The sequence below is a fragment of the Pinus tabuliformis genome, chromosome 1_1 (genome assembly GCF_031772625.1).
Source record: "Pinus tabuliformis cultivar Carrire ecotype Pingquan chromosome 1_1, CPIR1, whole genome shotgun sequence".
Taxonomy (NCBI): domain Eukaryota; kingdom Viridiplantae; phylum Streptophyta; class Pinopsida; order Pinales; family Pinaceae; genus Pinus; species Pinus tabuliformis.
The window spans coordinates 770,905,111-770,930,615 of NC_142297.1; positions in this window are offsets into that span (position 1 = coordinate 770,905,111).

The following is a 25,505-nucleotide window of genomic DNA, read 5'->3' on the forward strand; positions in this document are numbered from 1 at the left end:
TCTTCAACCAATCCGCAACCCAGCACATGTAACCATCAGAAGAGATTCAACAAGATGATGCATCAACAACCCCCAGCTTTTACCTGAGGTATTCAAAGGTCTCCCTGGGCAATGGTTTGGTGAGTATATCAGCAACTGGTTCCTTAGAAGGAACATATTCCAACTTGACCTTTTGTTCAAGTACTTGTTCCCGGAGAAAATGATACTTGATCGGTATGTGCTTGGTCTTTGAATGCATGACTGGGTTCTTTGAAATGCTGATTGCACTTGTGTTATCACATAAGATGGAGATAGGTGGTGTACAAGTGATTTGAAAGTCCTGCAAGGTCTGCATCATCCAAAGGAGTTGACTGTAGCAAGATGCAGCAGCAACATATTTTTCTTCAGCTGTAGACAAGGCAATCAAACTCTGTTTCTTGCTGAACCAAGATACCAATCTGGAGCCCATAAAGAATGCACCACCACTTGTGCTCTTCCTGTCATCCACGCTTCCTGCCCAATCTGCATCTGTATAAGCATGAAGTGTGAGATCTGTATCTCTAGGATACCATAAGCCATAGTTTTGCGTCCCTTGAAGATATTTAAAGATTCTCTTCACTGCTTGAAGATGAGTTTCCTTCGGATTTTCTTGAAATCTTCCAACTATTCCCATTGCATGCATGATGTCTGGTCGGGTACCTGTCAATAAAGTAGACTTCCAATCATAGATCTATAGGTTGGTTGATGCACTGCTGCTGATTCATCATTTGCACTGAGACTACATCCTGTGACCATGGGTGTACATACTGGTTTTGCATCTTCCATGCCATATTTCTTCAAAATCTGCTTGAGATACTTGGTTTGAGACAAAAAGATTCCTCCTTCCTTTTGTTGGATTTGCAAACCAAGAAAATATGTCAGTTCTCCTAGCAAGGACATTTCGAATTCTTTCTGCATCACCAAAGCAAAGCTTTGACTCATAGCTTCTTCATTGCTGCCAAAGATAATGTCATCTACATACACAACAAGTATTAGCAATTTGTCATTTTCAACTTTTATATAAAGATTGTTGTCTGCTGATCCTTTTGAAAAACCTTGTTGATGAAGATATTTGTCCAAACGATAGTACCAAGCCCTTGGAGCTTGTTTGAGACCATAGAGAGCCTTTTTCAATCTGCATACAAGATTTGGATCATTTCCACGAATGAAACCATCTGGCTGCTCAATGTATACTTCTTCTTCCAAGTCTCCATTCAGAAAGGCTAAATTCACGTCCATTTGAAATACTTTGAAGTTTTGAAAGCTTGAGAGAGCAAGGAACATTCGAACGGCCTCAAGTCTTGCAACAGGAGCAAAGGTTTCTTCAAAATCTATTCCTTCTTGCTACGCATACCCTTTATAAACAAGTCTGGCCTTGTTTCTAATTACTTCTCCATTTTCATTCAATTTATTTTTGAAGACCCATTTTGTCCCTATAACATTCTTATCCTTTGGTATAGGAACCAGCTCCCAAGTGTTGTTCTTTTCGATCTGCTCAAGTTCTTCATCCATTGCTTTGACCCAACATTCATCTTTGCATGCCTCTTTCACATTTTGTTGTTCAGTGGAAGAGAGTAATGCCAAATAGATTGAAGCTTCTGTAATTGTTCTTCTTGTTTGCACACCTGCTTCTTTCTGTCCCAAAATCTGAAATTCCGGATGATTCTTCTGAACATATCTGGATGGAGTCTTCTCTTCTATACTTATCTGCTCCTCTGGTTCTTCTTGAGGTTCTTCTTCTTCATCATTCTGTCTTTGAGGATGGCCTTCATATTCTTCGATATCTTCATGATTTACTTGCCTAGGAATGTATCCCTTCTCATCAACCACTACATCAATGCTGTCAATAATTCTTCCAAGTCTTTTATTGTAGCACTTGTATGCTTTGCTGTGTGGAGAATAACAAAGAAGAATGCCTTCATCTGCTCTAGGTTCAAGTTTTCCAAGTTGCTCATCAGTATTTTTAATATAGCATTTGCTCCCAAAGATTTTGAAGTGCTTTACCGAAGGAGTCTCACCATACCAGAGCTCATGAGGGGTTTGAGTGCTGTTCAGCCGGACATTTGTTTTGTTGAGAATAATGACCTCAGCATGTGCTGCTTCACCCCAGAAAGTTGCGGGAGTTCCAGACTCATCAAGCATAGCACGAGCCATTTGTTGGACAATTCTGTTCATTCTTTCCACCACTCCATTTTGCTGAGGAGTTCTAGCTGTAGATAATTCTCTTCTTATCCCATGTTCTTCACAGAAATCGAAAAATTCATTTGAGGTAAACTCCCCACCTCTGTCGGATCTAAGGCATTTAATCTTGTATCCTGATTCATTTTCAACCAAGGCTTTAAAGGATTTGAATTTTTCGAATGCTTCATCTTTGTGCTTCATAAGTCCTAACCAGACAAACCTAGAGAAATCGTCAATGAATAATATCAAGTATTCTTCTCCTCGAGGTGTCCTTTTCCTGAATGGACCACATGTATCTGTATGTATTATCTCAAGAGGCATGCTAGCTGATCCTTCCTTCTCCAGAAAGTTAGTTCTGGTTTGCTTTCCAAATTGACATGATTTGCATATGGTGTTGTCTGGAACTTTGATATCTGGAAGACCACGAACTGCCTGATATTTGCATGCTTTCCTTATTTGTGAAAAGCTTAGATGCCCCAACCTCCAGTGCCATAACCAGTGCTCATCATCCTTGCTCAGATAGCATTGTTGTTGTCCTTCTTCAAATATGTATAGATTATTTGGAGTTCTTTTACCTTCGATCACTGTTTTACCTGTATCAAGATCACGAACAAGACATCCATTTGATCTGAATATCACCTCGGTTCTTTTATCACACATCTGGCTGACACTTAGAAGATTATGCTTCAATCCATCAACATACAAAACATTTCCAGCTTTAACCTTTTCTTTTAACTGAGCAGTGCCTTTTCCTTTTATAGTTGCAAGAGTATCATTTCCAAAAGAAACTTTCTTTCCTTTTTCTAGAGCAGAATATGATTCATGTTTTTCTTTATCACCTGTCATATGCTTTGAACATCCACTGTCAATGTACCATAGATTTTCCTGTCCCTCTGCATAAAATGCTATCCCACATCTTTTTGTTTGTGGTTCCTTTATTCTCCATGTTTTGGTCCTTGAGGTTTGTTCCTTTATCTGCTGAAACCTGCTTCTGCATTCAGAATCTTCATGACCAAATTTATTGCAAATAGAACATTCAACTTCATTTTCAAGAACCGAAAAGTTGTTATAGGTCCTTTTTGTAATCCCGGTCATACTTCTTTGTTTTTTAGCTTCTCTAGTCATGATCGTTTTATATGCAACACATTGAGCTGCTTTGTGACCAAAGTTATGGCAAGAAAAGCATTGTCCATTGAAGAAATTTCTGCGGTTATCAAATCTTCCGGCCAAATGATTGTAATTTCTATTGTCATTCATTCTTGAAACAAATTGAGAGGATTTTACCTGTGGCTGGTTGTAGCTTTTGTTCATCCTTAAGACGGATTGCCCCTGATTTGCCTGATAGTCTTTGTTTGTAATTGGTCCCTGCTTTACCTAGTGATCTCCATTGTGCTTTTTCTCATTCCTTCTTGCAGCATCAAGATAACTCTTTGAGGTGGATGCTTGAGAAGTTTCTCCATTATAGCCTAGACCTGTCTTGTTTAGAGGAGAACGTTGTACATTGATGATCTCATCCAGAGTTTCAGATCCTTTGACAAACTTAAGATTAATAGCCTTTGTTTTCTCAATCTCTTTTCTAAGACCAACAATTTCACCTTCTAACTTTTCAAGATATTTTTCTTTCTCATCAATTTGAAGTTGTAGAGTATTAATGATCCTATTCTTTTCTTCTATACATGTCTTGAGTCTAGAAATTTCTTCACAAAAGTTATCCACATCTATAGCATCCATGTAATCATCATCTTCAAATGCCATTAAGAGTTTATAGTCATTACCTCGTTCATCTTCATCACTATTTGATAGACCATCACTATCTTCATGAGTGTAGTAGCTTTTCTTATTTCCAATCTGTTTCTTGTTCCATCTAGCAGGTTCCTTTCCTTTATCCTTCTGAGGACATTTCGTAGCATAATGACCTACTCTTCCACAAGCAAAGCATTTAAAAGGTAACTTACCTCTGAACCTTCCAGTACCCCTTTGAAGATTTCTGACAAAATTTGATTCTTCTTCTTCTTCTTCTGGCATGTGACTTGCTTCATAATAGTTTCCTTTGCCTGAAGCCTTGAAAGTAGCTTCTCTTCTGTCTAATGGACCTCCCTTTCTCATTTCATAAGCAGTTAGAATTCCGTGTAGCTGAGACATAGTAAGAATTCGTAGATTTTCCTTTTCTTCTATTACAGATACTTTAGATTCAAACTTGGGGGACAATGATCTTAGAACTTTTTCAACCACAATAGCCTCTTTTATTTCTTCACCCAATTTTTTCATGCAATTAACAATCTCATCTACCCGAAGGAAATATTTAGCCACACTTTCATCATTATGCATTCTGAGATTCTCATATTGAATCCTGAGGGTTTGAAGTTTAGCACGCTTTACCTGTTCATCTCCTTCGTAGCTCAAGACAATCTTGTCCCATATTTCTTTTGCGGATTTATACTGCATAGCCTTCACAAAATTCTATTTGAGATAGGCATCCCAACAGAGTATTGACTGCTTTAGCATTTGTTTCATATTTCTTCTTTTCGGCTGTATCTGTAGGAGTAGCTGAAGGAAAAGTGTAGCATGTATCTATGATCTCGCAAACTTCTGTACCAAGATATTGAAGATAGGCAGTAACTCTTACCTTCCAATAATTAAAGTTTGTCCCATCAAAAATTGGTGGCCTGATTGATGCTTCCCTCTCATAGTTGCTCATGATGAATGATCTTCCTTCAAGCAATCAAGCTTCTCTGAAGGACCTGCTCTGATACCAATTGTTGAAAATAATACTGAGAGGGGGGGGGGGGTGAATCAGTATTATCAAGTTCTTTTAATAATTCTTCCTTATTTATACTTTGAATTATTTTGCATATCAGTACCATAAAATAATGAGCATGAACAAAGAAAACAGATAGTCACACCAAAGAACACCAGATGTAAGGTGGAAACCCAATGTGGGTGAAAACCACCTGCTGCAATATGTCTCTATCTTCTTTCAAATTAGAAACTCCTTTTACAATGGTTTTGTACTGGTGCAGTCCTTTACCAGTACGCAGGCTACAACCTGCAAAGAGCTACAACTCTCTCTCGTTTTCCAGTCTCTTCTGGAAGGGAGCTACAACCCCCTACTTCTTTTCTTTCAAGGATCACTTTTTCATAAATTTTCAAACTGGATCCATAAACATCAAGAGATCATCAAGTACAAGTAAATCACCCAGTCAAATGCAATAACCAAATCAACAATAACAGTAAACTAAACCCAGAACACCTTATCAACAGAGAAAAGTCAGCCAATAAAAGATCTTAAGACAGATACGCAGTTTTTCTTTCTCTGGCCTGCGAGCGTACGCACTTCACCTTCTGCTCCCCTGCGTATACCCGCAGAGACTCTTCCACTGCACCGCGTACCCACGCACTGTTTCTTCAATCACATTGTGTACTGTTACTGTAGGCACGCACCCAGAGATACTATCGTGCCACGTACTGCTACTGCATCCACGCACCCACAGATGCTATCACGCCGCGTACCCACACACCTGCGGCTTCTGAAGCGTCGCGTAATTTCCTTGTGCCTACGCACCTGAACCACTGTCGCGCTACGTACCCACACACTGTGCCTTCTTCTGCTCTGCGTACCCATGCACTTCTCCTTTTTCTGTTCTGCGTACCCACGCACCTGCACAGTTAATCACCTACGTACTTCTGGTTAGGGCCGAATTGGCAGTCCACCAGTGTGCTACAGATCGTCAGATACTTAGATCTGATCATGCGCTCGAGAGATCACCCTTCACAGATTTGCTTTCAACTTCACTTTTATATAGATCAAGCTTTTAAAAAAAATAACCCAATATTTCAGATCTTAAGATATTCAATTTGCAAAAGATACTTAGCCAAGTGATCTCCTTTTCTTTATATAGGCAAGCTCTTCCCAAAATCATGGATCAATACCATAGATACCCAATACAAGGGGCCCAAAAACATGGGGCTCAATAATAATAATAATATAAAACAATACCACGGGCCAAAACCATAGAATCAATAACGGCGGGCTAAATACCGCGAGCCAAACATAAGAAACCCCACGTGAACGCGCTTCTCTACCTTGAAGTAAGTCAACTGGGGGTACGCACCTTCTGAATGGGTGACCTGCGTGTGTGGCCGCAGTCCCTTCACGGCGTACCTGCGGGTACGCACCTTTTGAACAATTCCCTTGCGTACCTCTTAATTTCCAACATTTTGAGAGCCTGATCAGAGCATTGCCACTTGAGGGTGTTGCCATCAAGTACAACATCTATATCACATAGAGCCATACCAGAATCATAATGCCAACAATCTACCACTTTGGACTTGATGGCAACCTCAAGATCCTCAATGTCATTCTCCCCCTTTGACATCAAGGGAAAAGGGGTCATGCTCCCCCTTAGAACATGCTCCCCCTGACTATAAACCATATCTACAAATAAGAACCATAAGCCACCAAAACACCATAAATGACCATGAAAGAGATAGAGACATATTGCAGCAATATTCAGACCAGCATCCATGGTCTCCTTCTGTGCATCCTCCATAATGCCAACAATGCATTATATGCTGCCCCTGAACTTGTGCCATTCGATCTTCAACCAATCCGCAACCCAGCACATGTAACCATCAGAAGAGATTCAACAAGATGATGCATCAAAAACCCCCAGCTTTTGCCTGAGGTATTCAAAGGTCTCCCTGGGCAATGGTTTGGTGAGTATATCAGCAACTTGTTCCTTAGAAGGAACATATTCCAACTTGACCTTTTGTTCAAGTACTTGTTCCCGGAGAAAATGATACTTGATCGGTATGTGCTTGGTCTTTGAATGCATGACTGGGTTCTTTGAAATGCTGATTGCACTTGTGTTATCACATAAGATGGAGATAGGTGGTGTACAAGTGATTTGAAAGTCCTGCAAGGTCTGCATCATCCAAAGGAGTTGAGTGTAGCAAGATGCAGCAGCAACATATTCTGCTTCAGCTGTAGACAAGGCAATCGAACTTTGTTTCTTGCTGAACCAAGATACCAATCTAGAGCCCATAAAGAACGCACCACCACTTGTGCTCTTCCTGTCATCCACGCTTCCTGCCCAATCTGCATCTGTATAAGCATGAAGTGTGAGATCTGTATCTCTAGGATACCATAAGCCATAATTTTGAGTCCCTTGAAGATATTTAAAGATTCTCTTCACTGCCTGAAGATGAGTTTCCTTCGGATTTGCTTGAAATCTTCCAACTATTCCCACTGCATGCATGATGTCTGGTCGAGTACCTATCAAATAAAGTAGACTTCCAATCATAGATCTATAGGTTGGTTGATGCACTGCTGCTGATTCATCATTTGCACTGAGACTACATCCTGTGACCATGGGTGTACATACTGGTTTTGCATCTTCCATGCCATATGTCTTCAAAATCTGCTTGAGATACTTGGTTTGAGACAAAAAGATTCCTCTTTCCTTTTGTTGGATTTTCAAACCAAGAAAATATGTCAGTTCTCCCAGCAAGGACATTTCGAATTCTTTCTGCATCACCAAAGCAAAGCTTTGACTCATAGCTTCTTCATAACTGCCAAAGATAATGTCATCTACATACACAACAAGTATTAGCAATTTGTCATTTTCAACTTTTATATAAAGATTGTTGTCTGCTGATCCTTTTGAAAAACCTTGTTGATGAAGATATTTGTCCAAACGATAGTACCAAGCCCTTAGAGCTTGTTTGAGACCATAGAGAGCCTTTTTCAATCTGCATACAAGATTTGGATCATTTCCAAGAATGAAACCATCTGGCTGCTCAATGTATACTTCTTCTTCCAAGTCTCCATTCAGAAAGGCTGATTTCACGTCCATTTGAAATACTTTGAAGTTTTGAAAGCTTGAGAGAGCAAGGAACATTCAGATGGCCTCAAGTCTTGCAACAGGAGCAAAGGTTTCTTCAAAATCTATTCCTTCTTGCTGCGCATACCTTTTACAAACAAGTCTGGCCTTGTTTCTAATTACTTCTCCATTTTCATTCAATTTATTTTTGAAGACCCATTTTGTCCCTATAACATTCTTATCCTTTGGTCTAGGAACCAGCTCCCAAGTTTTGTTCTTTTCGATCTGCTCAAGTTCTTCATCCATTTCTTTGACCCAACATTCATCTTTGCATGCCTCTTTCACATTTTATGATTCAGTGGAAGAGAGTAATGCCAAGTAGCTTGAAGCTTCTGTAATTGTTCTTCTTGTTTGTACACTTGCTTCTTTCTGTCCCAAAATCTGAGATTCTAGATGATTCTTCTGAACATATCTGGATGGAGTCTTCTCTTCTATACTTATCTGCTCCTCTGGTTCTTCTTGAGGTTCTTCTTCTTCATCATTCTATCTTTGAGGATGGCCTTCATCTTCTTCGATATCTTCATGATTTACTTGCCTAGGAATGTATCCCTTCTCGTCAACGACTACATCAATGCTGTCAATAATTCTTCCAAGTCTTTTATTGTAGCACTTGTGAGCTTTGCTGTGTGGAGAATAACCAAGAAGAATGCCTTCATCTGCTCTAGGTTCAAGTTTTCCAAGTTGCTCATCAGTATTTTTAATATAGCATTTGCTCCCAAAGATTTTGAAGTGCTTTACCGAAGGAGTCTCACCATAGCAGAGCTCATGAGGGGTTTGAGTGTTGTTCACCCGAACATTTGTTTCGTTGAGAATAATAATCGCAGCGTGTGCTGCTTCACCCCAGAAAGTTGCGGGAGTTCCAGACTCATCAAGCATAGCACGAGCCATTTGTTGGACAGTTCTGTTCATTCTTTCCACCACTCCATTTTGCTGAGGAGTTCTAGCTGTAGAGAATTCTCTTCTTATCCCATGTTTTTCAGAGAAATCGAAAAATTCATTTGAGGTAAACTCCCCACCTCTGTCGGATCTAAGGCATTTAATCTTGTATCCTGATTCATTTTCAACCAAGGCTTTAAAGGATTTGAATTTTTCGAATGCTTCATCTTTGTGCTTCATAAGTCCTAACCAGACAAACCTGGAGAAATCGTCAATGAATAATATCAAGTATTCTTCTCCTCGAGGTGTCCTTTTCCTGAATGGACCACATGTATCTGTATGTATTATCTCAAGAGGCATGCTAGCTGATCCTTCCTTATCCGGAAAGTTAGTTCTGGTTTGCTTTCCAAACTGACATGATTTGCATATGGTGTTGTCTGGAACTTTGATATCTGGAAGACCACGAACTGCCTGATATTTGCATGCTTTTCTTATTTGTGAAAATCTTAGATGCCCCAACCTCCGGTGCCATAACCAGTGCTCATCATCCTTGCTCAGATAGCATTGTTGTTGTCCTTCTTCAAATATGTATAGATTATTTGGAGTTCTTTTACCTTTGATCACTGTTTTACCTGTATCAAGATCACGAACAAGACATCCATTTGATCTGAATATCACCTCGGTTCTTTGATCACACATATGGCTGACACTTAGAAGATTATGCTTCAATCCATAAACATACAAAACATTTCCAGCTTTTACCTTTTCTTTTAACTGAGCAGTGCCTTTTCCTTTTATAGTTGCAGGAGTATCATTTCCAAAAGAAACTTTCTTTCCTTTTTCTAGAGCAGAATATGATTCAAGTTTTTCTTTATCACCTGTCATATGCTTCGAACATCCACTGTCAATGTACCATAGATTTTCCTGTCCCTCTGTATAAAATGCTATCCCACGTCTTTCTGTTTGTGGTTCCTTTATTCTCCATGTTTTGTTGCTTGAGGTTTGTTCCTTTGTCTGCTAAAGCTTGCTTCTACGTTTAGAATCTTCATGACCAAAGTTATTGCAAATAGAACATTCAACTTCACTTTCAAGAACCGAAAAGTTGTTATCGGTCATTTTTGTAATTCCGGTCATACTTGTTTGTTTTTGAGCTTCTCTAGTCATGATCGTTTTATATGCAACACATTGAGTTGCTTTGTGACCAAAGTTATGGCAAGAAAAGCATTGTCCATTGAAGAAATTTCTGTGGTTATCAAATCTTCCGGCGAAACGATTGTAATTTCTATTGTCATTCATTCTTGAAACAAATTGAGAGGATTTTACCTGTGGCTCGTTGTAGCTTTTGTTCATCCTTAAGACGGATTTCCCCTGATTTTCCTGATAGTCTTTGTTTGTAATTGGTCCCTGCTTTACCTGGTGATCTCCATTATGCTTTTTCTCATTCCTTCTTGCAGCATCAAGATAATTCTTTCAGGTGGATGCTTGAGAAGTTTCTCCATTATAGCCCAGACCTGTCTTGTTTAGAGGAGAACGTTGTACATTGATGATCTCATCCAGAGTTTCAGATCCTTTGACAAACTTAAGATTAATAGCCTTTGTTTTCTCAATCTCTTTTCTAAGACCAACAATTTCACCTTCTAACTTTTCAAGATATTTTTCTTTTTCATCAATTTGAAGTTGTAGAGTATCAATGATCCTATTCTTTTCTTCTATACATGTCTTGAGTCTAGAAATTTCTTCACAAAAGCTATCCACATCTATAGCATCCATGTAATCATCATCTTCAAATGCCATTAAGAGTTTATAGTCATTACCTCGTTCATCTTCATCACTATTTGATAGACCATCACTATCTTCATGAGTGTAGTAGATTTTCTTATTTGCAATCTGTTTCTTGTTCCATCTAGCAGGTTCCTTTCCTTTATCCTTCTGAGGACATTTCACAGCATAATGACCTACTCTTCCACAAGCAAAGCATTTAAAAGGTAACTTACCTCTGAACTTTCCAGTACCCCTTTGAAGATTTCTGACAAAATTTGATTCTTCTTCTTCTTCTTCTGGCACGTGACTTGCTTCATAATAGTCTCCTTTGCCTGAAGCCTTGAAAGCAGCTTCTCTTCTGTCTGATGTACCTCCCTTTCTCATTTCATAAGTAGTTAGAATTTTGTGTAGCTGAGACATAGTAAGAATTCGTAGATTTTCCTTTTCTTCTATTGCAAATACTTTATATTCAAACTTGGGGGACAATGATCTTAGAACTTTTTCAACCACAATAGCCTCTTTTATTTCTTCACCCAAGTTTTTCATGCAATTAACAATCTCATCTACCTGAAGGAAATAGTTAGCCACACTTTCATCATTATACATTCTGAGATTCTCATACTGAATCCTGAGGGTTTGAAGTTTAGCACGCTTTACCTGTTCTTCTCCTTCGTAGCTCAAGACAATCTTGTCCCATATTTCTTTTGCGGATTTATATTGCATAACCTTCACGAATTCTGTTTGAGATAGGCATCCCAGCAGAGTATTGACTGCTTTAGCATTTGTTTCATATTTCTTCTTTTCGACTGTATCTGTAGGAGTAGCTGAAGGAAAAGTGTAGCCTGTATCTATGATCTCCCAAACTTCTGTACCAAGAGATTGAAGATAGGTAGTAACTCTTACCTTCCAATAATTAAAGTTTGTCCCATTAAAAATTGGTGGCCTGATTGATGCTTCCCTCTCGTAGTTGCTCATGATGAATGATCTTCCTTCAAGCAATCAAGCTTCTCTGAAGGACCTACTCTGATACCAATTGTTGAAAATAATACTGAGAGGGGGGGGTGAATCAGTATTATCAAGTTCTTTTAATAAATCTTCCTTATTTATACTTTGAACTATTTTGCATATCAGTACCATAAAATAATGAGCATGAACAAAGAAAACAGATAGTCACACCAAAGAACACCAGATGTAAGGTGGAAACCCAATGTGGGTGAAAACCACCTGTTGCAATATGTCTCTATCTTCTTTCAAATTAGAAACTCCTTTTACAAAAGTTTGGAACTGGTGCAGTCCTTTACCAGTACGCAGGCTACAACCTGCAGAGAGCTACAACTCTCTCTCATTTTCCAGTCTCTTCTGGAAGGGAGCTACAACCCCCTACTTCTTTTCTTTCAAGGATCACTTTTTCATAAATTTTCAAACTGGATCCATAAACATCAAGAGATCATCAAGTACAAGTAAATCACCCAGTCAACTGCAATAACCAGATCAACAATAACAATAAACTAAACCCATAACACATTATCAACAGAGAAAAGTCAACCAACAAAAGATCTTAAGACAGATACGCAGTTTTTCTTTCTCTAGCCTGCGAGCGTACGCACTTCACCTTCTGCTCCCCTGCGTATAACCGCAGAGACTCTCCTGATGCACCGCGTACCCACGCACTGTTTCTTCAATCACGCTGTGTATTGTTACTGTAGGCACGCACCCAAAGATACTATCGCGCTGCGTACTGCTACTGCAGCCACGCACCCACAGATGCTATCGCGCCGCGTACCCACGCACCTGCGGCTTCTGAAGCGCCGTGTACTTTCCCTGTGCCTACGCACTTGAACCACTGTCGCGCTGCGTACCCACTCATTGTGCCTTCTTCTGCTCTACGTACCCACGCACTTCTCCTTTTTCTGCTCTGCGTACCCACGCACCTGCACTGTTAATCACCTGCGTACTTCTGGTTAGGGCTGCATTGGCAGTCCACCAATGTGCTACAGATCGTCAGATAATCAGATCTGATCATGCACTCGAGAGATCACCCTTCACAGATTTGCTTTCAACTTCACTTTTATATAGATCAAGCTTTTAAAAACAATAACCCAATATTTCAGATCTTAAGATATTCAATTTGCAAAAGATACTTAGCCAAGTGATCTCCTTTGCTTTATATAGGCAAGCTATTCCCAAAATCATGGATCAATACCATAGATACCCAATACAAGGGGCCCAAAAACATGGGGCTCAATAATAATAATAATATAAAACAATACCACGGGCCAAAACCATAGAATCAAGAACGGCGGGCTAAATACCACGAGCCAAACATAAGAAACCCCACGTGAACGCGCTTCTCTGCCTTGAAGTAAGTGAACTGGGGGTACGCACCTTCTGAACGGGTGACCTGCGTGTGTGGCCGTAGTCCCTTCACGGCGTACCTGCGGGTACGCACCTTTTGAAAAATTCTCCTGCGTACCTCTTAATTTCCAAGATTTTGAGAGCCTGATCAGAGCATTGCCACTTGAGGGTGTTACCATCAAGTACAACATCTGTATCACATAGAGCCATACCAGAATCATAATGCCAACAGTATCTCTGTGTTTCTATTTAAATCTTTATTTCATTTCGTTCCTACATAAATTTGGATAAGTGGTGGTAGAGTAATCTACACTTTCTCTTTTTTGTTTGTGCATGGCCCCAATGAGGCTAAGGTATAAGGAGTTATGACTGGAACTAGTTGAGCCCTTGCAAGATTGACCTCACTGACCTCAACGACATCCCATGGAAGAAGAAAAGAAAGATGAGGGAGTAGGAGATCCTTTCAAAATGTTTCTCGAAGAAGCCCTCATGAAACAAAGGAATGAAATGATGGATAATTTTTTCTAGATCTTTAGGAAAGTATCAACATGCGAAGCATCTTCATCTAGCAGCCACCTCGGGGCACCACTGCCTTCAAGGTACAAGTTAACTTTGACATTTCTATATTTGAAGGCTAGATAGAGCAGTCGTAGATAAATGGTTGAATCTGCTGGAAGGATATTTTTCAGTCCATAATTTTTCCAATATGGAAAGTATTACTTTTGCACTCCTCAAGGTCGCCCCATATCAAGGATGTGTGGGAAACCTATTGTGAGTAGAAGGATGAGATGGAACCCTCACTATTTTTAGCCACACCCACCTTGAATTCTTTCTAAGACACTATCAAAGAACAATATTACCTGTCAAGAGATATGAAGATAAGTACATAAAATTGACCACACTGCAGTAGGGAAGGGACCAAGACATGTCAGAGTTCACAAATATTTTTGATACCCTTTGCAAGAATTTGGGTATCAAATATTTTGAGTAGCATCTGGTACTAAAGTATCATGGCTTTCTACACAAATACATCTAGTACAATATGGAGTTCTTGGACATATCCTTACTTGGCGTTGCATACCAATATGTTGTCAAGATCAAGAAAAAAATTAAATAGAAGAAACAAGAATTTGGATTCGCGAATCTTAAGCAAGGAAAAGGTTCCCCCAAACCACAAAACAAAGGACAAAGCCAAGGTGGGGTGACCCAAGACAACCCATCGAAGCCGTAAGCAAAGAACAAAACCACAAAGACAAAGAAGGACATAGGAAAGTGGTGTGAGTTCCACAAGAGCCCCACTCAAAACACGAGTGTCATGCCAAGCAATCACTAGTGGCCAAGTTAAAGGCTTCAGATTCAGATGCCTGTTCTAACTATGAGTCAGAACCTAAAAAGGGGAACGAAAAAGGGATGCATATTATCAATGCATAGCCCAGTGCCACCATTTCCACCACCAAGGTAGAAGATTGAGCCAAAAGATCCAGGGGAAGGAGAGTGTCTATTCCACTCACAGATGTGGGTGAAGGGGTCTCTATTGTAGTTAATTGTTGACAACAAGATCCTAAAGAACCTGATCTCAATAAAGGTCACTGAGAGGTTGGGTCTATAGACCACACCATACCCACAACCTGTTAGGCCCCTATACTACTAGTGTAACCCCTTATTGTTATTAGTATAACCCACTTATTATATTGATGTACCCATGTAGTGCCCATATTGTTACTATTATGCCACATAGAAGCCCACCATTGTTACTGTTGTGCCCTACAATATTATTGTTATGTAGGCTTTGATTGTATTGGGACCACTTAGACTCCTATATATAGAAAGGAGGTATTTTCATTTGTATCATCCAAGAATTGTTCATTTATGTAATGTAAAGGAGGTTGCCCCCTCGAAGAGGCTGAATTCTAAGGCGTGGATTTATCTTTTCTATCTTTTCTTGAGCTGGTTCCATAACATTTGGTATCAGAGCTTTGGATTCTAGGGTTTCGCTGCTCCAAACAGGTCATCGTGGAATTTTCACTATAACGTTTTTTCTGTGACGTTTCAGAAGTCGCAAAAAAAACCCATTTGAGAAGAAATTGCGCTGAACCTTGGGTCCTAATTTCAGATCTTTTAGCGCGACATTTTCGGAGATATGATCTGCGGAAGTTGGTCTTTTTGCAGACTCCTGAATTACACTCAAAACAGGTGACCTGGGGAAAATCGTCATAAATTTCCTTCTGAGCATCGGATTGAAATTTCATAAGAAGGTACAGAAAGAGGACGGACTGTAGTTTCTGTTTATATATTTTTCAGAGTCAAAGGTTGAAACAGTGACACGTGGAACTTCATACAAGTTCGCTCTACTGAACTAGTCTATAATCAGGTCACTGCAGGAGATTGTGCATAACTTTTTCTTGGAGAATCCAATTTGGATCAGACTTGTGGCATTGGAAAGAGGACACAGAGGGCTACTACAAGTCACAATTTCAAAACTTAAATATCTGAAAGTACAGAGTTACAGTCGTTTCAAGGTAGAGCTCCTAAAATCAAGAAAAAGCAAGATGAGGAAGTTTGATGGCAAGGATCCGGTAAATTGGATACTTCAGATGGAGCAATATTTTGATATACATGGTGTACAACTGTTACAAAAGGTATGTATTGCATCTTCATATTTAGAACCAGATCAATTTTTATGGTACAAAGGGCTTTGTTCTCGTAAAAAACTTGTTACGTGGTCAATTTTCACGGAGGAAATGATAGCACATTATGAGGATATAAAGAGAAACACCTTCTTTAGAGCAACACCACAACAATTGGAAAGAGTAAAAGGGCTTTGTGACATAATGGAAAGAAAAATTATGGAAACGAGGAAGCATACCCCTCACAACTATAAAGATGGAAGTGTTGTTTCTCCCAGCCTTCCACAACCTACAAGGGTTACACCACAACAATTGGAAGAAAAAAGAGAAAAAGGGCTTTGTTACAATTGTGATAGCAAATGCACTAAAGGTCATAGGTGTACTGAGAAGAAATTATTTTACATAGAATATGAAGAGGAGGAAGAAAAGGATTAAGAAACATCAAAAGAAGAGGATATACGTCAGGACACCACCCCAGAGAAAGAAGAAATGAATCAGACCATATCTTGTAAAGCATTGGCAAGAATTACCACTCCTCAAACTCTCAAGATAGAAGGACATATCAATAAGAAAAAGGTGCAAGAAGTGAAAGATCACATCGAGAAAGAAGAAATGAATCCAACCATATCTTGTAATTCAATGGATGAAATTACCACTCCTCAAACTATCAAGATAGAAGGACACATCAAGAAGAAAAATGTTCAAGAAGTGAAAGATCACATCGAGCATCAAGAAATGAATTTGACCATATCTTGTAAAGGACTGGAAGAAATTACCACTCCTCAAAAGATAGAAGGACATATCAAGAAGAAAAAGGTTCAAGTAGAGAAAGATCATATCGAGCATCAACAACAAGTTCTCCAACTTTTAAAGGATAACGCCACTTCGGTGCAAAATCAAATGAAACAACAGGTAGATCAACATCGTAGTGAAAAATGTTTTGATGTGAGTGATTGGGTATTTTTACTGCTACATCTCAAGCAAGCTATTTATGAGAAGGAAATGTTGGCAATACTACATGCACTTAAAAAACGGAGACCTTACCGAATGGGAAGACGCTTCAAGGATGAGGATGTGGAAGCATTGTTTTGTGCTATTTATATTATCCAACCAAATTGGATAAATGAAGCAATGGATGAATGGAAGAAGAACGAAGAAGTATGGCCACTTATTCAAAAGTTGCAAAAGATCCCAATTCAAGAAATATTGCCAGAAATTGAAGAGGAAGGAAAAATCATATTGGAACCTGGAGCAGTCACAGAAACAAGAACCCGACAGCTACGAAATCGATCAATTTCAGAGTATCTCATCAAGTGGAAGAACTTACCCGCTGAATATTCCACATGGGAGGACAAGAATTTTATATAGAAGCATCAAGAACTACTCAAGCGTTGAGGACAACGCTTTTTGAAGGAGAGGGGCATGTTAGGCCCCTATACTACTAGTGTAACCCCTTATTGTTATTAGTATAACCCACTTATTATATTGATGTACCCATGTAGTGCCCATATTGTTACTATTATGCCACATAGAAGCCCACCATTGTTACTGTTGTGCCCTACAATATTATTGTTATGTAGGCTTTGATTGTATTGGGACCACTTAGACTCCTATATATAGAAAGGAGGTATTTTCATTTGTATCATCCAAGAATTGTTCATTTATGTAATGTAAAGGAGGTTGCCCCCTCGAAGAGGCTGAATTCTAAGGCGTGGATTTATATTTTCTATCTTTTCTTGAGCTGGTTCCATAACACAACCATACATGATAAGGTGGCTCCATCAAGGATGAAATATTTGCATTAGCCACTATTGTCACCTTCCCTACAACATCAAGCTCTTCATGGATCAAGTACTGTGTGATGTTACTCCACTTGAGGTTTGTGATGTGTTATTAGTACAACCATAGTTATGGAAGTGACATATTATGTATGAGTCTAGGCCTCACATTGTTATTTTTACTTAATTAGGTAGTGAGTTATACAAGATACCGGAGGTAGTCTCGCCTAAAACCATCTCTTTGATATCTTCTAAGCAATGCAGTAAGATCATCTCCTAGACCAGGAAATTTATTTTCTTTCTGATCCACTCTCAAAGGAAGGGGAAGATCTTGGCCACATCCATGGCCCCTGAGAAGGGTTCCAGCACGCAGTAGAAGTAGGTGGATAGGGTCATGGAATAATACATGGACATCTTTACCTCACCCACATGAGTACCTTTTCCTTATCAGTTCAAGCATTTGATTGATCCGATTCTTGAAGTGCCCCTACCCAATGGGCCTAAATATTTTTGCTAAATTATGGAAAATGAAAAAATCAAGTAGCAAATCTAGGAGTTGTTTCAAAAAAGGCACATTCGATCGAGTTCATCACCTTGTGGGAGCCCGATTATACTTGTATAGAAGAAGGATGGTACTTAGAGAGTCTACATTGATTTCTAGGCACTAAATAAAATCACTACCAGGAATAGGTATCAAATCCCATCAATTGATGACCTTCTCGACCATGTTAAGAGGGCCAGTACTTAAGAAAGATCAATTTAAAGTCTGGTTATCACCAGGTTATAATAGAGACCATCGATATATGGAGGACCGCCTTCAAATGTAGGGAGGGCCTTTTTGAGTGGTTTCCTATGCCTTTCTAGTTGAAAAATGCCCCTACAACTTTTATGAGGCTGATGGATGACATCTTGCAACCCTTTACCAACTCATTCATGGTTGTATATCTGGACGACATCCTCATCTTCATCAAGAATTGGGAAGAGCACTTGCATCATATTTGGCAGGTCCTTCAAACCCTACCGTAGCACAAACTATGTACTAACTTGGAGAAATTCATCTTTGGCCTGAGCCAGGCTAAATATCTAGTTTAGATCATTTATGAGAGAGGCATACATGTCTACCTAGCCAAGATCCAATTCATTTGGGATTGGCTAGCCTTGGCCACTCTAAAAAAGCTTCGTTTCTTTTTGGGCCTTGCCAATTTTTATTGGAGGTTCACGTTGGGATTATCTCATATCACTTGGCCTTTGAGTCAAGTTACCAAGGGCAAATAGAAATAAAAATTTTCTTGGTCTGAGTCCCAATAGAAGGTGTTTGTTGAGTTGAAGAAATGCCTTTTCTCTACACTAGTACTCACATTTCCATACCTACAAAAACCATTGAATTTGAGACATACACCTCTGACTATGCTATTGGTGCAGTTCTCACCTAGCAAGAGCATTTGATGGCCTATCATAGTGAGACACTTTTTGTTTGAATTCATAAATGTAATAGCTAAGATAAAGAGATGTATTACATCATGCATGCTTTCCGACAATGAAAACATCACATTTTGGGGAAGGAGATAGTTGTCCACATAGATCATAGACCTCTTCATTTTATATAGACACAAGGGAAGTTGTAGAGCAATCACCATCAGAATTGGTCATGGTATTTGTTAGCCTTGAGGTGCACTACTGCTATTTTAATGGAAATGTCCCTTGTTTTAGCTCCGATGGTCCATGTCTCATCTTGCTCCACTTTGGCCATAAGCTGAACTTCAAAAATTATACACCCGCGCTCATAAATATCGGCGGGTCCTCTCTCGATTCATCTCCTTTCCACTGAGCTCTCCATTCTCTGATCCCTGCCGTCAATCTTCCCACTAATCTGACGGTCCACACTTCATCCGACTAACGATTTATGCTCACCCACTCTGACTAATCACCACCGTTAGATCATTTATGCCAGATCTAACAGCTATCGCGCATATTGCTTGGGCAACAAGAGCGAGGGATACCCACCCGATAAAGCGGTTTCCACTCTCTCCTTCGTTGCTACATGGCGCCCAATGAATGGAATCGGGCGGGCTTTGACCTTTACCACTTACCACCCGATGACTATCCGATATAAACCATATTCCGCTCCCACCGTGACTTCAAGCCTCTGACAATTGATCTCCTCCGCCCATTCCTTCCAATCCAATGGACCCTGTACCCCACTTCCCACCAGTCACCTAGGGAGGAAATTTGTTGGCTTTGCCAGTATTTTTGACAGTCAGACAATAAAACTGAAATAACATAATGCATGGCCGAAAGGGAAAAAAACAACAGGACAATGCAACTGAACCAACAAAAATGATCATGGAACTCACTGGCATGAGTGAACCACCTGACAGCATGGTGAAATTACTAGAATTTGATTACTGTGTTTGTTAGAAACAGAGCTCTCTGAGCTCATGTTTGTCTAGTTATGGCATTAAGTAGTTAGAAGATAGAGGGGACAGATTAAGACATCTTGAGCCTCAATGAGTTCGAGAGTATTGTAAAAAGCCTATAAATGGTTGAAAGTTCGAAGGAATAGGGGTTCAACTTTTGGAGACTGTGGATACTCCGTTCCTCCCAGTGTCTCATCTTTATTCCATTAATACAAGCTTCTTTTTCTATTTCATGTTCAATTCCCATCTTCTCATCTATTCTAAGCTTGCACTTGAATAGATTATTCATGTTTTCTTCTGTATCTAATGCCAGATAACTGTCATATTATCTCTGTGTTGATAGATTAGATTTGCAAGCTTCATTTACTTTATGTCACTAGCCATTCATATGTGTTTATGTATGTATCTGCTGGTATAGTCAGGATTCTCTATCTATTCATTGAATCTATAAACTATTGAGCATTAGTGTCGAAATCCTTGTCAAACTGAGGGCGTTCATGCATGTCTTGAGTGAAAACAGAGTTGAACAGTCATCTGACTTGATCCAAACCCCAATCCATTCCAATAGTTCAAAGAATGATATTGAAGATTTATATGTTTTCAGGAATCTCCGAGCTACAACCTAGTAGAGTTTCCTGGAGTGCTAACAGTATCTACAAAAATTCCATTTGAAAATTAACTAGAAGAAGGGAAGCACGAATCATGTTGTAGATTACCTTAGTCAGCCCCCACTTGCAACAATGGCCATTGTTCTCAACTATTGTTCCCACAAGACTTATGGATGGCCACAAATATACAAAAAATATCCAGAGTTTACTACCACCTACCATATGTTGGTGGATTGAAAGAAAATTCCAAACTTCCACGTCTAGGAAAACATATTATGTTACCTGAGCCACCTTTATGTTCCTTCAAGCGAGCATGCCAAGATGATTAGGGAGGCACACTACACTTAGGTTGTAGGACACTTTTGGGTGGAGAAAATTGTGGCAGTACTACATAAGTATTTTTATTGGCCAAAACTCCGACATGATGTTAGAAAATATATTAGATCCTGCACTAATTGTGCCATTGCCAAGCCAACCATCAAGAAGCAAGGCTTGTATACTCCTTTGCCTACTCCCATCTAGCCTTGGGAATCCATCTACATGGACTATTTTTCTATCCTTCCTTCTACCAAGCATGGTAATGATTTTGTATTTGTGGACATGGATATATTTTCTAAGATCGTTATATTGGCAGTCTACAAGAAGAGTATCACAATAAAGGAAAGTGCCAAACTCTTCTTTGAACACATGTGGGTATATTTTGGGATCCCGCAAAACATTATATCATATTGGGATAGTAGGTTCCTAAGCACATTATGGTCAAACATGTGGTCATTATTTCACACTAATAACACTAAGTTGGTTGCATTCCATCCCCAAAATGATGGCCATACATAGGTCATCAATAGGATGATTGTGCATATACTATGCACGTACAACTCCAAGCATCCATGAACATGGGATGAGAGCATTACATATGTTTATTATGGCTATAAAAAATCTCTCCATAGCTTGATGGGAAACAACCCCTTTCAAGTGGGTCCAGGATTTCAAACATTGTGTTTGATTGATGTTGTCATGCCTCATGCGACTACATAGGAAAAATCTACACATGTATAGTCTGAGGCTAATAAAGCAACCAAGTTTATTGAATGCATCCAACACATATTCCAAGAGTTTCATGACATCTTGGATAAATCTAATTCCAATTAAAAGCAATGGCGTGATCAACATCAGGTGGCACATAAGTTTCTGGTGGGCAAAAAATTTTGGTTTCATTTGCAGAAAGATTGCCTTTCTGAGGCCCATCAGAATCTCCAAACACTCTGATACGAGCCTTACACCATCACCAAGGCTATGGGAGATAATTATTTCTACCTCAACATTCCCTCATTCCTTGGCTTGCACTCAGTGTTCAATGTGGACCGCCTTTGGCCATAATTTCCACCATTGTTGGACACATCAAACATTGTCGAACACCTCACACCAATAGAGCTCAACCTAGACTGCATGGAATAGGCCACAACTGATTGAATCATGTAAAAAAATATTGATAAAACTTGCCAACATAGGATCCAACTATATCAGGTTGTCAAAGTTGGCCAACTCTTGCACCAGGGCAAGTGGCTCACCAGGGACCAACTTCAATAGAAGTTTCACCATCTCATGGAGGCACGCAATGCAATGGGGACCACTGTTTACTAAGGAGGGAGGACTAATCCAAGTGGATATTGGTGGCCACTTTCCTATTCCACTTGGACCCCCAACATTTTTTCTTTCAGTTTCCTTAATTGTAGCGCAACTTACTATTTTTGGCAGTTTTTCTGGTCTTGAACTTTCAAAGCCATTTTGAGGCCCTAAATGATGCTTTTTTGGAAAATGGGAAAACCCATATGCTACAAGAAAGGTTCTAATTTGAACGTTGTAGTCCTCAGATAGATATTTCTAACGAGGTTTCATACACATCAAACCAAATTTATGACCCCGGGAAGTTGGTGTACCAACTAACCCCAACGGGGCCCACAAACTTTTGGCACTTCATTTCCTAGGGTTAGGTTTTTGGATGTTTAGGGTTTTCCCTTTTTCCTCAATAATAAAAATGATTTTTAACCTCATTGTAATAGATTTTAGAGACATGTAGGCACCACATCTCTTCTTAGAGCTAATCTATCATCGCCTAAGCTAGTTTATTTCCATTCTACATGTAAACTGTTTTTCAACATTTGTTATTAATAACTTAAAGTTCAGTTTTCACTATATCTATGTGTTTATGTTTGAATCTGTATTTCATTTCATTCCTTCAAAAATTTGGATCATTCATAGCTGATCGAGGACACTGATCTATGCTCTTCCCTCCTCTTTGAGGTCCTAGGGAGAGGAATGGAACTAGAGAGCTCCTAGGGTTGAGGGATCTCTGGATAATAGGATGGTTGTGATCCTTACCCTTTATGGTAAGTAGTATCTCACCGATTATTAACATAGGGTGTGTGTGATCCTTTTGATTTATGGAAAGTTGGGTATCTCCCCTATCATGTTTGGACTAGATAAAGCATACCCCAATATGCATCCTACCCACAAGTTGGGCTTATTGGGATTGTGAACCATCTGGCCAATGGGTGAGGATATTTGAGATGGTTGTGATCCTTTCCTCTCATGGCAAGTGGTATCTCACTCAAGTGATGGGATGCAAGTGTTCTACCACTTTACTCTTGAGTGCCAAAGTGGAAAGATCGACATATAATGGGATGGATGTGATCCTTACCACTTATGGTAAGTTGTATCTCACCTATTGTCATTGGACGATAGGAGGAAATGTCATCCTTAACTCTCATGGAAAGTAGCATCTCACTTTATTATCACTAGACAATAGGATGGTTGTGATCCTTGCTCGGTGAGTTGTATCTATCTCGTTTTCATTGGATATGAGGTGGTAGCTTGAGCTCCCCTATGATGATTCTTCTTCTTTATATTCGAGAGGGTTCAATAGATGAGCAAAGATATGTCATGATACATCAATGATGATGACAAGACTTTTTAGATGATATTCATGATGTAGTAAAAAAATTATCCCTAGCTAAGAGGGAGTGTCAGTTTGGTAGCTTAGGGACAAATTCCCTCCATTAGACAGCCTTATTCATTAATAAAGACCCATCCTATCCCTTAGAATAATTTAATTTGTTCAAGGAAATATATGATTTCTAAGGTGAAAAACATGAGTGCACAAAAGTAAAAGTCAACATGGGAAAGCTAATTTGAACCCCTGAGACACATATAAATAAAGCATATGTCAAATCACTTTGGAGCATCATAATCACACATCAAATCTACTCCCTCTTCATTTGATTGATTCGTACAAGTCTAAAATAAGGAGGCCTGAGCTCACACATGTGAAGGGAAGAAGTAATTTCTTTATTTCTATGTTGACTTTCTATTTCAAATAGTTTGACCAGTCGTTGACCAACTTTGAGTTGATGTTTTGACTTGGTTTGACATAAAAAATTTCAGTTTCGGAAGGCTGAATTGGTTGGTGATGATCCAGGTGGATATTGGTGGCCACCTGCCAAGTCCACCTGGACCCCCACCATTGTCTTTCTCAGCATTTTCAGTTTCCTTAATTGTAGCACAACTTACGATTTTTTAGTAGTTTTTCGGGTCCTGAACTTCCGGAGCCGTTTTGAGGCCCTAAACGGCGTTTTTTGGGAAATCTACCGCCAGCGATTTTTTTGATAAAAATTGTCTTTTTCGTCGTATTCCTCGGAGAGATCTTTCCAATGGGCTATCATGCACGTCAAACGGAGATAGTATGACCAATTCGCGACCCCGGGAAGTTGATGTACCAACTTACCCAAAAACGGGGCCCACAATTTGGCGTTTCATCTTCTAGGGTTAGGTTTTGGAATGTGAAGGGTTTTCTATTGTTTCTCAACAATAAATAGGCCTCCGAGCCTCATTGTAAGACAGTTCAGAGGCATGTAGCCATCACATCTCTTCTCAGAGATAAGCTACCATCGCCCTAGCTAGTTTATTTCCATTTCTGTTGTAAGCATATTTGAGTATTTTCCATTAATGAAATGAAGTATTATTTCCGCTGCATCTTTGTGTATATGGTTATCTCTGTAATTTGTTGCGTTCCTATTTAAATCTGGATCAGTGGTATCAGAGCGGTCTGCTTTTTCTCTGTTTTTCTTTGCATGTCCCCAACAAGGTCGGGATATAAGGAGTTAGGGCTTGAACTGGTTGAACCTTTGCAAGACCAGCCTCACAAATCCCGACGGCCTCCCATGGCGGACGAGAAGAAAGACGAGGGGGCAGGAGATCCCATCAAAATCTTGCTCGAAGAAGCCCTCGAGCGACAACGGAACGCGATGATGGACAGTTTTGCCCAGATCCTTCAGCGGCTACCGAGAAGCAACGCATCGGCTTCCAGCAGCTACTCTAGAAACGCCACACCCTTTAAGGTACAAGTTAATTTTGAAATCCCCATATTCGAAGGTCAGATAGACGCAGATGCCGTAGATAAATGGTTAAATCTGCTAGAGGGTTATTTTTTTGTTCATGAATTTTCGAGTCGGGAAAAGATTGTTTTTGCTCTCCTCAAAGCAGCCCCCCACGTCAAGGACTGGTGGGAAACCTACTGCGAGCAGAAGGATGAAAGTACTGGCTCACTATTTTCAGCCGCACCCACCTGGGATTCGTTCCGGGATGCTATCAAGGAGCAGTACTACCCTGTCGGGAGCTATGAGGATGAATACATAAAGTGGACCACGCTGCGGCAGGGAAGGGACCAAGACGTGCCGGAGTTCACCAATCTTTTCCATACCCTTCGCACAAAGTTGGGTATCAAGGATTCGGAGCAACATTTGATACTCAAATACCGTGGCTGCCTGCACAAGTACATCCAGAAAGAAATACAATTCCTAAACATCCCCTCGCTCGGCGCAGCATACCGGTATGCCGTCAAGGTCGAGCAGAAGTTTAAACAAAAGAAGCGAGACTTTGGATCTGCGAATCCAAGGCAGGGGAAAGGTGCCCCTAAACCACAAAACAAAGGACAAATCCAAGG